The 15,043-nt window shown below is 40.0% G+C and overlaps 1 protein-coding gene across 2 annotated transcripts in view; it reads right to left on the bottom strand.

The window, feature by feature from the left end:
• Azin1 (antizyme inhibitor 1) overlaps positions 1 to 15,043 on the bottom strand; it is a 34,650-nt gene that overhangs the window by 18,769 nt on the left and 838 nt on the right. The window contains exons 2-3 of one of the 2 annotated variants that reach the window (XM_013012518.1): positions 8,480 to 8,617; positions 479 to 624 (exon numbers count right to left, since the gene is read on the bottom strand). The gene's annotated coding sequence lies outside the window, so the exon portion shown is untranslated. The remainder of the gene's footprint in view (positions 1 to 478; positions 625 to 8,479; positions 8,618 to 15,043) is intronic. The other variant, XM_013012516.1, reaches the window with a different exon arrangement.

Here is a 15,043-nt window from a genome sequence, read left to right as displayed (position 1 = left end):
GTCACAGCACCGTTTTGACTACATTATGTAAATCTTAAGACTCTACACTTTTGCTTAATAGCATATCATTTTTAATAAAAGCCCAATGTTTATTATCAATCATTACTAAGAAGTTGTGTCTACTTACAAGCACTTTTAAAGCTACTTAAACAACCAAACACCTTATTGATATATAGCTGAGAGAAAACTTGGGTTTATTTAACACTAGTAGAGTTTCTGTCATCACGATACTACTTTTGTCAATAATTTCTTGGACTCAGAGCTGTTAAGAAATGTGTAGCATTCTTCATTTTATACTTTTATATTGGTGTTTTTGATAATACATTTTCCATGAAGAGCTGCCAAAAGAAACCAAGATTCCCAAGAACCACAATGCTCCCTGGAGCCCTTTCATGAGGCAGTGGAGTCCTCATGTTCACTGGGAAGGTAGCTCCAAGAGTAGTGGCTGCAGCAGCTGGGCACTTGCCTTGTTACACACCTGCTACAAAGGCTTCTACAGTTGACTGTACTTCAGAAGAAACTGACACATCTCTCAAATAATCACAAGATAATTCTGGCAGCAACAGCCCACTTGACACCAAGCTGGATGAATATGAGTCTTGGATTTCTGAAGTGAAGACCTCCCTGGAAGTAGAACAGGGAGAGCTGAAAGGTTGAGAGTATTGTTTCAGAAACACCTAAGCAGGAAATGCAACCTCAATAAACCACACCTTGTTTCTAACAGGACTTTTACTCACTAGAAATGAAAAATATTTTGAAATGTACAGTTATTTTGAAGATGCATTTCTATCTTTACTTTTATATAAGCACAGGATGACTCAGCACTTAACTCACAACTTTAAAAAAAGAAAATGATTTCTAAGCCCTCTTTACATTCTACCTTCAACAACAAAAAAAGTTACTTACCACATAGAGTAACTTTAGAATTGGCCAGAAGACCTCTAGAAGAGGCTTCCAAAGGATGATCTCTGGCACTATAGATGAAGCCTAAAGGTGTTATAAACCACAAAAAAAAAGGTGGGGGGGACCGGGAAGCTGCATATTCAAAGTAGTATGTTGCTAGGTGTTATAATAAACTTCTGGCTTTTTTGGGAGAGTGGCTAATTGGAGATAAGTCTCCTGGATTTTTCTGCCCTGGCTAGTTTTGAATGGAGATCCTTAGCTCTTAAGCCTTCTGAGTAGCTAGGATAACATGTATAAGCCATGGGCACCTAGCAAGAGCTGAATTTTAAAAAGCAAAATAATAAATTTTATCCAGGAAATACTTATAATCCCAGCTACTCAGAAAGCTGAGATTGGGAAGATCTCCATAAAGCTAGCTCAAATAAGACCCTATCTCAAAAGTAATGAGAGCAAAAAGGGCAGAAAGCATGGCTTAAACAGAATAGCAACTGCTTAGCCAAGTGTGAAACACTGAGTTCAAATCCCAAAATGACTAAAATGACAACTTTCCCCCCCCTAGAACTGGGGAATCTAACTTAGAGCAGCTTCACCTAGGCAAGGTAAGCACTCTACTATTAGTAAACTACAACCCTAGCCCCTAATATTAGTTCTAATTTATTGAACTTAAATAGCCACCTATCAAATGGCTACTACTCTGAACAGAGCAGATCTAGAGGTTAGTTTTCCACACACCTCACAGATTAAAATATAATAAAAATCCCTCAAATTTCTGCTCAAGGTAACAAAGAGTAACAAAGGTAACAAAGAGCAGCTCATAAGCTGACAAAGCTAGATAGTAAATGATCAAAAAGTAACAAAATTCCACAGCAAATAAAGTAATAAAGATTTGAAGTACAGGATTCTATCTATATATAAGGCAAAAAAAAAAAAGAACAAGTCCTTGGAGTTTGTTCTGACTCCTACTTCAAGTCTTTTATCACAGGCATTTTAAACTTCATAGAAGCTGGTACAGTTTGGGCATCTTTAAGCTGAACAGTCTAATACTGGATACAAACACTTTCTATTCATGCCATGAAGAGAACAATAGATCAGAGAAAAACATAGTTATGTCAGCTTCAGTTAGCAGACATTTGTCTTAAAAAGTTGCAAGATGACTCTGAATGAAGTGGAAGGACAAAATACCTGTGTTTCCTGAGCTTTACCTGCGAATACTTTACCAAAAGAGCCTCCTTAGGCTCATCTGAATAGTGGCCAGCCTAGAATAGCAGCCAACAAAATTTACCATTTTTACAAACCTTTCTTATAAATCATTTGCTCTAATAGGAGTTAAATGTTCTGCAATGGTATTTTTCTTCAGGGAGTGGGGAGGAATAGAGAAAAACTTCAAATTAAAAATACTGAACAAGACCAAACTGGATGAAGTGTGATTAAACCCAAATTGGTAGTTACCATCAGTTCTCTCAGCCCAATTCTCCTCTATAATAAATCCAAGAACCATCCTAAAAACTGACCTATACTACTTTTTGTAACTTTTCTGGCCATCCTAGAGGGGGGGAAATCTGCTCAAGGAAAGATTATCCTGCCATTTTGGTTCTCTGAATATCACCATGTAGTTGGCAAGAGTAAGTGCCTTACAAAAGGCAGGAGCCAAGAAGAAAGTAGTTGATTCACTTTTTAAGAAAGATTGTGTACAATGTGAAAGCAATGACCAGTCATGAGGACTCAAGAAACCAAAATCACATCTGAAGCCCTCAAGGGTTAGATGCCTGAAGTGAGCCTACCTGATCTGCAGAATTATGAGGTTGCATTTAGAAAATTTAAGCTAAATACTGAGGATGTTCAGGGCAAGAACTGCCTGACATTCATGGCATAGGATATCACCTGAGACAAAATGTGCTCATGGTCAAAAAGTGGCGGACCATGATTGAAGCTCTTGTGTGTTCTGTGTTGGTTTAAAAAAAAAAAAACAGATATGCAAGACCTCCTATACTCAACATCAACAAATCTATAACATGATGAAAACCATGACCAGCGAAACGTAGACTGGTGTCTATTATGAAAGTAAAAAATGCTGGAGAAGCCCAAATTTGAATCAGAAAAAATTAGAGAGCTTTATGGTGAAGGTGGTAGCTCTGGAAAAGCTACTGGGGGACAAGAGGGTGCTAAAGTCAAACAAACATATACAGATGAGCCGCCAGTCCAAGAATCCATTTAAAACTAAAATAGCGGCAAATAAAAGGCCTTTTTTTTTTTTTGCGTGTGGGGGGAAAGGGGGGCCTGGAAGGGGGAAATATCCTGTCTTAAAAACCTTGTTATATATTAGAATGCTATCAAGTCACTTTATGCTTGTAGTTTTCTATACACTTTATACAAGTAGAAAGGCACCATTAAATTGCTTTATGCACACCAAGAGGATATATGTACTTTTTGCCAGTACTGGGGCTTGAACTCATGACCTGGACACTGTCTCTCAGCTTTTTCTTTCAAGGTTGGAGCTCTATCTCTTGAGCCACAGCTCCACTTCAGGCTTTTTGGTGGTTAATTAGAAATAAGAGCCTCACAGACTTTTTTGTCTGGGTTGACTTCAAACCTTAGATCTCAAGCCTCCTGAATAGATGGATTCCAGGTGTGAGCCACCAGGTCCTGACTCATAGTTTTAATCCTATTTTTTGTCAAAGAGAACCAATCACCATTAATTTATGTTGTTTAACTTGCTTTTATCACAGTATTTTGAATTACCAAATCATATTTCCCTGCCCATTATTGGTCAACACTTCCCTTTTCTGACAATGTGAGGAAATCATATTAGCAAATTCATAAAGAACATTTCTTAGTTAATATTAGATAGGGCAAGTCCTATTAGAATCATGTGTAAGCTGTGACATATTTAAAATGCTTTTTGTCCTGACATGAACATAATGTCAGCTGATGACAACTAGGTGTTTTGTTTGTTCAACCTACCTGCAAAGAAATTCTACTAAGGTACTAGAATATTATCTAGTTCAAACAGAGTCCCTATAGCTATATGTTTTGTTAATACACACACACACATTTGTCAATTTTTTTTTGTTGTTGTTGGTTATGGGGCTTGAACACTGGGCCTGGGTGATGTCCCTCAGCTCTTCAGCTCAAGTCTAGCACTCTACCACTGGAGCCACAGCCTCACTTCTGGTTTTGTGAGTGGTTTATTGGAGATAAGGGTTTCATGGCTTTTCCTGCCCAGGCTGGCTTTGAAGTGTGACTGTGGTCTTCAGATCTCAGCCTCCCCAATAGCTAGGATTACAGGTGTGAGCCACCAGCACTCAGCATATTTGTCAATTCTTAAAGCAATACACACATACACACACACACACACACACACACACACTTTGTGTACATATTAACATTCTCCAAGAAAATGTGAATTAGCTCTCTATAATCACAATATTTTATAGAAAAATTAAGGAACATTAACTCTTAAGTGGAATAGAACAAAAATAACCTAAAGGAGAACAGATTTGGGTCAAGTTTTTCTCCTAATTAGTTTAGGTCATTATTGAGGAAGGAATAAAAAAAATTCAAGGGCTTTTGGATTTCAGAATTATATGAATAAGGATTGTAGAACTGTAATTTTAGAGCAAAGCATCAAGTAATGAGCTCTTTTAACATAATGTAAATTGTACCTGGACATAGTAAGCGTATAAAAGCAAGTCACTATGGCTGTCAGAATAATAATAAATGTCTTTTGCATGTCATCTGTTCCCATTCTCCCCTTCACGCCCTAACGGAGGAGACACATGGACTTTCTGAGTTCTACAATTATCGTGTGTGTGTGTGTGTGTGTACACACTGAACCTGGAGGAGACACATGGACTTTCTGAGTTCTACAATTATCGTGTGTGTGTGTGTGTGTGTGTGTGTGTGTGTGTGTGTGTACACACTGAACCTGGGGCTTAAACTCAGGCCAGGTGCTGTCCTTAGAACTTTCTTTGATCAAGGTTAGTGCTCTACCACTCCAGCCACAGCAACACTTTCAGTTTTTTCTGAGTAATTTGTTGGAGGTAAGAGTCTCACAGCTGGGGGCCCATGGCTTAAGCCTGTTATCCTAGCTACTCAAGAGGCTGAGTTCTGAGGATGGAGGTTCAAAGCCCACCAGCCTGGGCAGGGAAGACTCTTACTTCCAATAAACAACCTGGAAAAAGCTGGTAATAGCACTGCAGCTCAAGTGGTAGAGTGCTAGTCTTAAGCCCAAGAAGCTCAAAGACAGTGCCCCAGGCCTAGTCAAAAAAAAAAAAAAAAAGGAAGTCTCATGGTCTTTTCTGGTTTCAAACCACTATCTTCAGATCTCAGCCTATGGAGCAGCTAGGATTACAAGCATGAGCCACCAGCACCCAACACAGTATTATCATGAGGACACTTTTCCCAAATTTGGTTGAAATCACTCATAAACATATCACATTACCAATTTCAAATGTCTAAGAACAAAACTACTAGAAATATTAAATACAAAAGATTTGAACTAAAAAGCTTATTCTTTACTATGGTCTGTCTGACTAAAAGATCAAACTTATTCTTACTTCTACCTTAGACTCTATACTAATGACTATCAACCAAACCCTACCTCAAAACATTTTGAATCTTCAAGCTAAAATGGAAGAAAAAACTGGATATGTTAGATGTACAAGAAATAACGAAAAGAGAATAGTTAATCTGACTAAACTATAATGTACAAACCGTGTGAATTAGACTAAACTATAATGTACAAACCGTGTGAATTACAATGGTAGAATCCTTTGTAATGTTACTACATACAACAGATGAAGAATAACAAAAAGAATCATTGTAAAGTAAAAAAAACAACTGCCAAAGGAAGCAGTTAGAGTGGCCAACAGAAGGTGAATACTTTATACCCATATATGAAGGGGAGAGAGGAGATGAGATAAAAGGTGAATTTGAATGGGTACATCCTATGCATATATGGAAATGTCACAATGAAAACGCCCTTGAAAAACTAATAGATGCTACTTAATAAAACGGAAAAGAAACAAACAAAAAATAACTAGTGGTTCTAAGATGGTGGCAAACCTACTTTAATATGCATACAAGCCAGCTGGTTAAATAATGCAGATTCTGATTCAGGTTGATGGGTGAGATTCACATTCCTCATCCAAAACTACAATGCATGTCAAGCAAAAGTACACCCACAAAAGAAAAATCACTGTGCCTCTTTAGGACTAAAAGAACTGGTGGAATACAGCTTTATGTTGCAATTGTGATTCAAATAAGCTATTTGCTCAAATTTATACAGGTAAGAAAATATTGTTACAAGGCCCACAATATGAAAGCCTCCCATCAACGTTCTAGGTTGTAGAACTTCCAAGAAATCCTGTTTAAATTGTTTTTTTCCTTCTTTTACACCTTAAAAATATGAGTCAAACATCAAATGCATTTTAAAGATTTGCTCTAAGACTAAGCAAATACTCAGTTTTCCTAAAAATTTCTAATGCTATTCCCTCAGTCTCTAATCAACTGAAAAACACCTAAGTTTCAGTACAATAAAACAAACACTAAGAAGTTTCTATGCGGAGCTGGGAAGATGGCTCAGTGGTAGAGTGCTTGCCTTGCATGCCTGAGGCCCTGGCTTTGATTCCTCAGCACCACATAAGCAAAAAAGGAAAAAAAAGCCGGAAGTGGCTCTGTGGGCTCAAGTGGTAGAGTGCTAGCCTTGAGCTGAAGAGCTGAGGGACAGCGCCCAGGCCCAGACTTCAGGCCCCACAACCAGACCAAAAAAAAAAAAAAAAAAAAGAAGTTTCTATGCAATGCATTTTTTAAAAAATGAGTCAATCACAATGCAAGCAGTTTATTGACAACTTACTTTTGCACAATTTTGAAGTCAATGCATACGTGAATATCAAGTATTTAAAAACTGCCTTGAAAATCTTGTTTGGACAGTGGCTTTTTGGAGGCATAGGAAGGATTTTTCAGCGAGTCTTATAAAAACAACCAGTTCTTCCCGCTAACGAAGGATCATTTTACAGAAAGAAATATAAACTCCTGAAAATCACAGTTAGTCTGGCAAGATGTTCATAACTATGGGGGAAAAAACCCTAGGACTTAGCCATTCTTATGTACAGTTTCACTGAGAGAAATGACAGCAGACTTTTTTGCTCTATTAAGAATGTCTTGGGGGGGGGGCTGGGAAGGTGGCTCAGTGGTAGAGTGCTTGCCTTGCAAGCCAGAGGCCCTGGGTTCGATTCCTCAGCACCACATAAGCAAAAAGCCGGAAGTGGCACTGTGGCTCAAGTGGTAGGCCGCTAGGCTTGAGCTGAAGAGCTGAGGGACAGTGCCCAGGCCCAGAGTTCAGGCCCCATGACCAGACCCCCCCCCCGAAAAAAAAAGAATGTCTTTGGGGGCTGGGAAGGTGGTTCCATGGTAGAATGCTTGCCTTGCATGCATGAGGCCCTGGGTTCGATTCCTCAGCACCACATAAGCAGAAAAAGCTGGAAGTGGCGCTTTGGCTCAAGTGGTAGGGCGCTAGCCTTGAGCTGAAGAGCTGAGGGACAGTGCCCAGGCTCAGAGTTCAGGCCCCATGACTGACCCAAAAAAAAAAGAATGTCTTTGGGGGCTGGGAATCTAGCTTAGTGCTACAGTGCTTGCCTAGCATGTATGAAGCCCTGGGTTCAATTCCTTAGTACCACATAAACAGAAAAGCCAGAGGTGGCGCTGTGGCTCAAGTGACAGAGTACATGAGCAAAAAGAGCTCAGGGACAGTGCCCAGGCCCCTGAGGTTCAAGCCCCAGGACTGGCAAGGCTGAAGTGATGTAGTTGCAGTAATGGAGCACTGCTTAGCATGCAAGAATTCGTAGGTTCAATCTCTAGGAGTAATCAATAATGAAATTGTTTACTTTTTTTCAGATTGAGCCCCAAAACTTGTAATTAGTATATTAAATGGCTTAACAATAAATTACATCTTAAATAAAAGACCCTCTCCAGGGCTGGGAAGGTGGCTCAGTGGTAGAGTGCTTGCCTTGCATGCTCAAGGCCCTGGGTTCGATTCCTCAGCACCACATAAGCAAAAAGAAAAAAGCCGGAAGTGGCACTGTGGCTCAAGTGGTAGAGCGTTAGCCTTGAGCTGAAGAACTGAGGGACAGTGCCCAGGCCCAGAGTTCAAGCCCCACGACCGGACCAAAAAAAAAAAAAAAAAAAAGACACTCTCCAACTATCAAAGCCAATACCAGTATAATTTCCTAAAATTTATACTGTAAAATGTACTAAAATATTGGCATTTATTATTTATTTAAACATGTTAAATTACAAATGTCCCATCCAATGCATAAAACAACCAAGTCTAAAGCTTGTAACTAGCAAGACTCTTTTACTTATTTTTACTTATTTTTTGCAGTCCTGCGGTCTAAACTCAGGGCCTTGTATTTGTCAGGCAGGCACTCATCACTGAAACTACACCTTTGGGCTAAAGGCTATTTTAGAGGTATAAAGATATAAACATACAATTTCAAGTTTTGAAAAACACTATCAATCACACAGAATTTGTTTATTTCAATTTTATTAAGATCTCCTCAAATATGAATATACTTACATGGACAAGTTAGGAGATGGAACCCCCCTATCATCAGCTAGGTTCCCAAGGTGGCTCAGCGTTGAAGTCGAACTGCTCTCTATACAGCACTTCTCCTAGGCCCTCTGGGTAGTTGTATACTTGGTCAGAAAGTTCGCCCTAAAAGGAAATCAAAGTAGACACTTCTTTATTTAAAAAATCAGGTTGTGATTTACTTAGGCTGACAAAGATGAACTTATACAAAGTAAGTTTTAGTAGAAATATTTTCTTTCATGGTTACATTACACTAAATGTTTTCAAAGGGTTTGCTACTACTAAAATACCAACTACCTCCCCACCCTATTGCTTCTTTTTTGTTATTGGTTGTGGGGCTTGAACTCAGGGCCTAGGCACTGTCCCAGAGCTCTCTGGCTCAAGGCTAGTGCTCTACCACTCTGGGCCAATGAGCCACTTCAAATTTTTTTTGTAGATAATTGGAGATTAAGAGTCTCACAGACTTTCCTGCCCTGGCTGGATATCAGATCTCAGATCAGATCAGATCCTTAGATCTCAGCCTCCGGAGTAGCTAGGGTTACAGGTGTGAGCCACCAGCACCCAGCTCTCATTACCTTTTTAATGTAGGTAATATTTCTAACTGCTGTGCCACAAAGCAGGAGGCAACAATGCTCAATAGGAAATGTACTTATTATCTTGTTCATCTAACTGTAACCCCTCTGTACAGCATTTTTACAATAAAAATGTACAAAAAAAACTACACACACACACACAAAAAACCCCTCAGAATTGTGATCCAGTCATCTAATCAAGTTGCTTTATCTACCCATTTATGGGTTTTGAGCTTTCATCCAATTCTATTTTTTGCCATCTAAAACTGAAATTTGTTGCTAAAATTTGAAACTTTCTAAGCACCTTCCACAACTTTTATATACAAAATATTTTTAATGGAAAATTAAAAAGGCTTAGTAAGCTGAGGGCCAGTGGCTCATGCCTTAATCCTAGCTACTCTGGAGGCTGAGATCTGAGGATTGCCAGCCCAAGCAGAGCAGGGCAGGAAAAGTTTGTGAGACTCTTATCTCCAATAAACCACTCAGAAAACAGAAGTAGCACTGTGGCTCAAGTGGTAGATCGCTAGCCTTGGGCAGAACCGAGGGACAGCACCCAGTCCCAGAGTTCAAGCCTCACAACTGACAAAAAAAAAAAAAAGCTTGGTGTACTAAGTAAACAAACACTTAATCCAGTGTGATCTTGGAGTAAACACAAATTCCTACTATAACACTAAAAAAAAGTTCTAGGATTTAGCTATACCTACATTTCTATTTTCAATTCAATGATTACTGCTTTCCAGTATTATAATCAGAGACTATTTGCTAGAATTCTGAGTGGTGAGAAATATAAAACTAGAAATAGTAAAGGAGAGTTTGAAGGATTCAGAAGCACTCTAGACCTAAATCCTATGTTTACCTCAACCAGAACCAAGGCACCACCCTTAGTTAAGGGAAAAAAAATATTTCATCTAGGAGGAGACACTTATAATTCTACTCAGGAGGATAAGACCTGAGAATCCAGGTTCAAAGCTAGTGTGGGCAGACAAATCCCAAACCCATGAGACTCCTTTCTTCAACTAATCAGCAAAAGGTGGGAAATGGATCCATGGCAGACCACCAGGCACGAATGGAAAAAGCCAAAGGACAACACTGGAGGCACTGAGTTCAAGGCCTAGTCCCCCACACAAGACCAGTTGTGTGTTGTGTGCACAAACTAAAAAGAACTTATAACAACGTTCTCAATAGTGATCCTAGATTCCAAATAACACAACACTCTATACACATTCTAATTGTTCCCTTATCTAGCTGATTTAAGAAACAAACAAAAAACTACTTGTGTTGGGGACAATTCATTCTTGATCATCCTAAGTAGGATAATTATCCTGCTCTGAAGTTTTGCTGCTTTAAATAACCCAAGACTCAAACTAAAAGTGGATCCAAGCCTGTCACCATTCACTAACATCAACTCAAAATAGATTAAAGACCTTAACATCAAATCTGAAACTGTGAGACTACTGCAGAACTACTACTTACAGGCCCAGTAGGAACTTTCTGAATAGAGTCCCAGGGTTACAACAAATTGGAGAGACTCGACAAATGAGACTACCTTAAAAAAAAGTTTCTGCACAGCTAAAGAAATAGCTACCAAACTAGAAAGACAGCCAACTAATTGGGAAAAAAAATATTTACCAGCAATATATCAGACAAGGGCTTAATACCCATTATATACAGGGAACTTAAAACTAACCCCTCCCAAATCTAATAAACCAATCATTAAATGGATAAGGGAGCTAAAGAGAGACTTCTCAGAAGAAGAGACAAAAACGGCAAAGAAACTCATGAGGAAATGTTCATCATCCCTGGCTGCAAAGGAACTGCAAATACTGCTTTACCCCAGTCAGAATGGCCAACATCCTAAATTCAGCCAATGACAAATGCTGGAGAGGATGCAGAGAAAGAGGAACCCTACTGCATTGCTGGTGGGAATGTACACTAATACAACCACTTTGGAAAGCAGTCCGGAGCAGTCTGAAAGCTAAATATAGACCTCCCCTATGACCCAGCCATGCCACTCCTAGGCATCTATCCTGAACAACAGAAACCAGGATACAAGGACACATGCACCTCCATGTTCATTGCAGCACTGTTCACAATAGCCAAGATATGGAAACAATCCAAATGCCCACTACAGATGAATGGATCAAAAAATTGTGGTACCTATATACAATGGAATATTATGCAGCCATTGGAAAGAACAAAATGGCATTCACAGGGAAATGGATGGAGTCAGAAAAAAATCATTTTGAGGAAGGTAAGCCAAGAGCAAAGACAAACCATACATGGGTCTCCCTGATATGTGGATGCTAAATGCAAAATGCAAGGAGATATGACAAAGTAAACACGACTCAAGAAACAAAGGACCTCCACTCAATTTGGCGAATCATTTCTAAAGGACTCCATGTTCCTGACCACATATGTGTGTGTGTGTGTGTGTGTGTATAAATATGTGCACATCTGAGGGAAGCTAGGAGTAGGACACGGAATCAGAGGGAAACGGGAAAACATATACAACAGAGGGCCCCATCAGCTGCACTTGACATTGATGAAAATGAATTAAGCAACTCAAGGGCAGTGATGGGAGAGAGCGAAAGAAGGAACAGCTAACACTAAACAAAACGAAAGAAATGTACATATCACCCGATGTGGAAAAAATAATTTTATCATTAAAACTCATAGAATTCACAAACATTAGACTATGATAATGACAATTTGCTTCCTGAAGGTTAAAATGTGTTTGTGACTTTATAAGTATCACTATCTCACATTTTTGTAATCAATCTCAATACTAATAAAAAATAACCCAAGACTCAGGGTTGTGAAACATTAAGTGAAGATGTTCATTCTTAAAGTATTAAGGCTTTCCCCAAATGTGAAAGAAACAATGTCATTGAGATACTAATAGTAGCATAAGAGCCATTTACATACAGGATAGATAGAAAGTTTATCTTTGTTTTTGTCAGTCCGGGGTTTGAACTCTGGGCCTGGGTGTGGGTGCTGTCCCTGGGCTCCATTTGCTCAAAGCTAACACTACCACTTGAGCTACTTCAGGTTTGTTTTTCTTTTGTGATTAATTGGAGAAGAGTCTCATGGACTTTTTTTTTAATTTAATTTTATTTTATTTGTGAACATACTGTACAGAGGGGTTACAATTACATGGGCAGGATAATGCGTACATTTCTTACCAAGCATTGCAGCCTCCTCCTTTGGTTTACCCTTCACATCCCTTCCCAGCCTCCCCCCATCCCAATCCTTCTCCTTCCCCCCCACCGACGTTGTAAAGCTCGTTTTGGACATGACAACTTGTACTTCTCATTGTTGCAACGGGGAGTCTCATGGACTTTCTGGCCTTGGCTGGCTGCCTTCAAATCACCATCCTCAAATCTCAGCCTCTTGAGCAGCTAGGATTACAGGCACGTGCCACCAGCACTTTGGAATGTTTATGATAAAGTAAAAGCATGAAGGCTGGCACCAGTGGCTCACACATGCAATCCTATCTACTCAAGAGGCTAAGCTCTGAGGATCGATGTTCAAAACCAGACAGGTAAGAAAAATGCATGACTTATCTCCAATTAACCATCAAAAAAGCTGCAAATAGACCTGTGGCTCAAGTGGTAGAGCACACTGGCCTTGCGCAAAAAACATTCAAACAGCACTCAGGCCAGACCCTGAATTCAAGCCCCAGGAAAAGCAAAAAAAAAAAAAAGGGGGGGGGGAAGGAGAGAGAAAAGCATGAAGATGAAATTGAAATGTGGTTAAGATAAATTATTCTCACTTAGAATGGTTTGTGTAAATCACTTGGATAAGGAACAACACTGCAACAAAATTCCTTCATATAATCATTTCAAGAGAATATAGGAAAGAACAGGACTGAAAGTGTTTATTACCAGTCAGACACAGGAAACTTTTATAGTCACGCTTGACAGTAATTGAAAATTGTTTTTTGTTTGAACATAGAATCTTTATTCTAATTATTCTAAAGTTGCTCCATGAGACTCTTCCTAAAAATTAAAAACCTCAATATGGTGATTAGAACTCAACTGAAGGGTAGTTTACCCAGCCAATCCTTCTAAGACTATGAAGGTCATGCAAAGCAAGGGAAAGACTGGGAAAAACTTCTCTGACACAAGCCAGAGAAGGCTGTGGGAGACACTACAACTAAATACAATGTGGCACCATGAATCAAATCCTGGAATAAAAAAAGAGATTAAAGAGAAATTGATAAAATTCCAAATATTATTAGCAAGATGCTAATAAGGTCAAACTGGTTAAGTATGTTTTCACAGAAATCACAATATCTAACTAAAGCTCATTAATAAAATTTAGGGAAGGTATTCATACAACAGACTACTATTCAGCACTAAAAGAAATATCTGGGTTGGGAAGGTGGCTCAGTGGTAGTGCTGGCCTTGCATGCATGAGGCCCTGGGTTTGATTCCTCAGCACCACATAAACAGAAAAAGCCGGAAATGTCCTTGTAGCTCAAATGGTAGAGCACTAGCCTTGAGTTGAGGGACAGTGCCCAGGCCCAGAGTCAGGCCTCATGACCGACAAAAAAAAAAAGGAATATCCTATTGATTAATATAGTATTATATATAAAAAGATTTATTCCATTTATAAGGAAATTGTAGAGCAATTGTTTAAAAAACAACCAGAAAAGTAGAGCTATCTGGGGTGTTAGCAATAATCAATATCTTCATAGAGGCTTAGGTTACACAGCTGTTGGTTGTGTTTTTGTCTTGTCTGTTCTGGTTTTTTGACAGGGTCTTGCTAATATATTCGCCCAGCCTAGCTTCCAATTCTCTCTTGCCTCACCTTCCCAAGTGCAAGGATTACAGGTATGTGACAACAGGAACAGTTCTAATTTTTGTCAAAGCGGTATTCTTAAGATCTGCAATGTAAATTTTATTTCTAATTTTAAAAATTGGTAAACATAGAGTGCTTTAATGACATATACAGAGGTAAAGCATTGTGATGCCTCAATTTTACATGGAATAGTAAGATGGAGAGACAATAAGGAAAATGCAGAAAAGCTGTGTTGATTTCAAGCAGTTAATCTTTCCGACTTAAACTCCTTGGGGCTTGTTTTCATATTAACACCTTCATGTTCTCATATGTATAAAAAATTGACACCATGAAAGCGATTATAATCAAAGCACATTATTCGCATGTATGAAAATATCCCCTACAATGTATAATTTAGTGTGTGTGTGTGTGTGTGTGTGTGTGTGTGTGTGAAAGAGACAGACAAGACAAATAGAGACAGACACAGGGAGAGGGCCTCACCAGCTAACGACTAGCCACAATTCTGCCAGGTTAGTCCCTTCAGTGCCCTAAGATTCGCAGCCTAGCTGGGAATCAATGGTGAAGCTCGAGCAGGACGCAGAGCTTAATGGATCCACCGAGAAGCTATCACAAAATTCAGTTAAATCTGCTGAAACATCATGGGGCTGGGAGCTGGGTCTCAAGTGTTTCCTGAGCCAGTAGTTCTAAGAACACGCGTCTAGAATAAACACACTGCTTCAGGGTTAAAAGTGGTGACCCCTACTAACTGTCGACAACCAAGACAGTCCTTGGTAACTAAGTCCCTCTGGCCCATCCTACTCCCACTTTAGGCCCCGGAGTCTCGGTGCGGACCAGAAAACGAAGCCATGGTGACTAATCCTCAGACTTCACGAGGTGACTGGGGTGAGTGAAGGCGACTTGGTCCAATCAGGAGCGCCGCAGGGGCGGAGCACCAGCCCCGAGGCTTCCAGAAGGGGCCAAAGGCCTCCAAGCTCGCTACTTTGACACAGGGGCTTCCCCGCCGCCTGGCCCCAAGTGAGGTCAACTTTCCTCCGCCAGAGGGGGACCGCGCTCCCCGCGGCCCCAAGAATCCGGCTTCCTCCCAGCTGTCACCCGAGGCCGGCGCGAGGTCCGCCCCGCTCCATTCATCCCCAGCGCACCCGCAGCTGCAGCCCGTCTCGCAGCGTGGCCGCCCGCC

Source organism: Dipodomys ordii, unplaced genomic scaffold (genome assembly GCF_000151885.1).
Source record: "Dipodomys ordii isolate 6190 unplaced genomic scaffold, Dord_2.0 Scaffold17, whole genome shotgun sequence".
Lineage (NCBI taxonomy): Eukaryota > Metazoa > Chordata > Mammalia > Rodentia > Heteromyidae > Dipodomys > Dipodomys ordii.
This window is presented reverse-complemented; position numbering and strand designations above follow the sequence as displayed.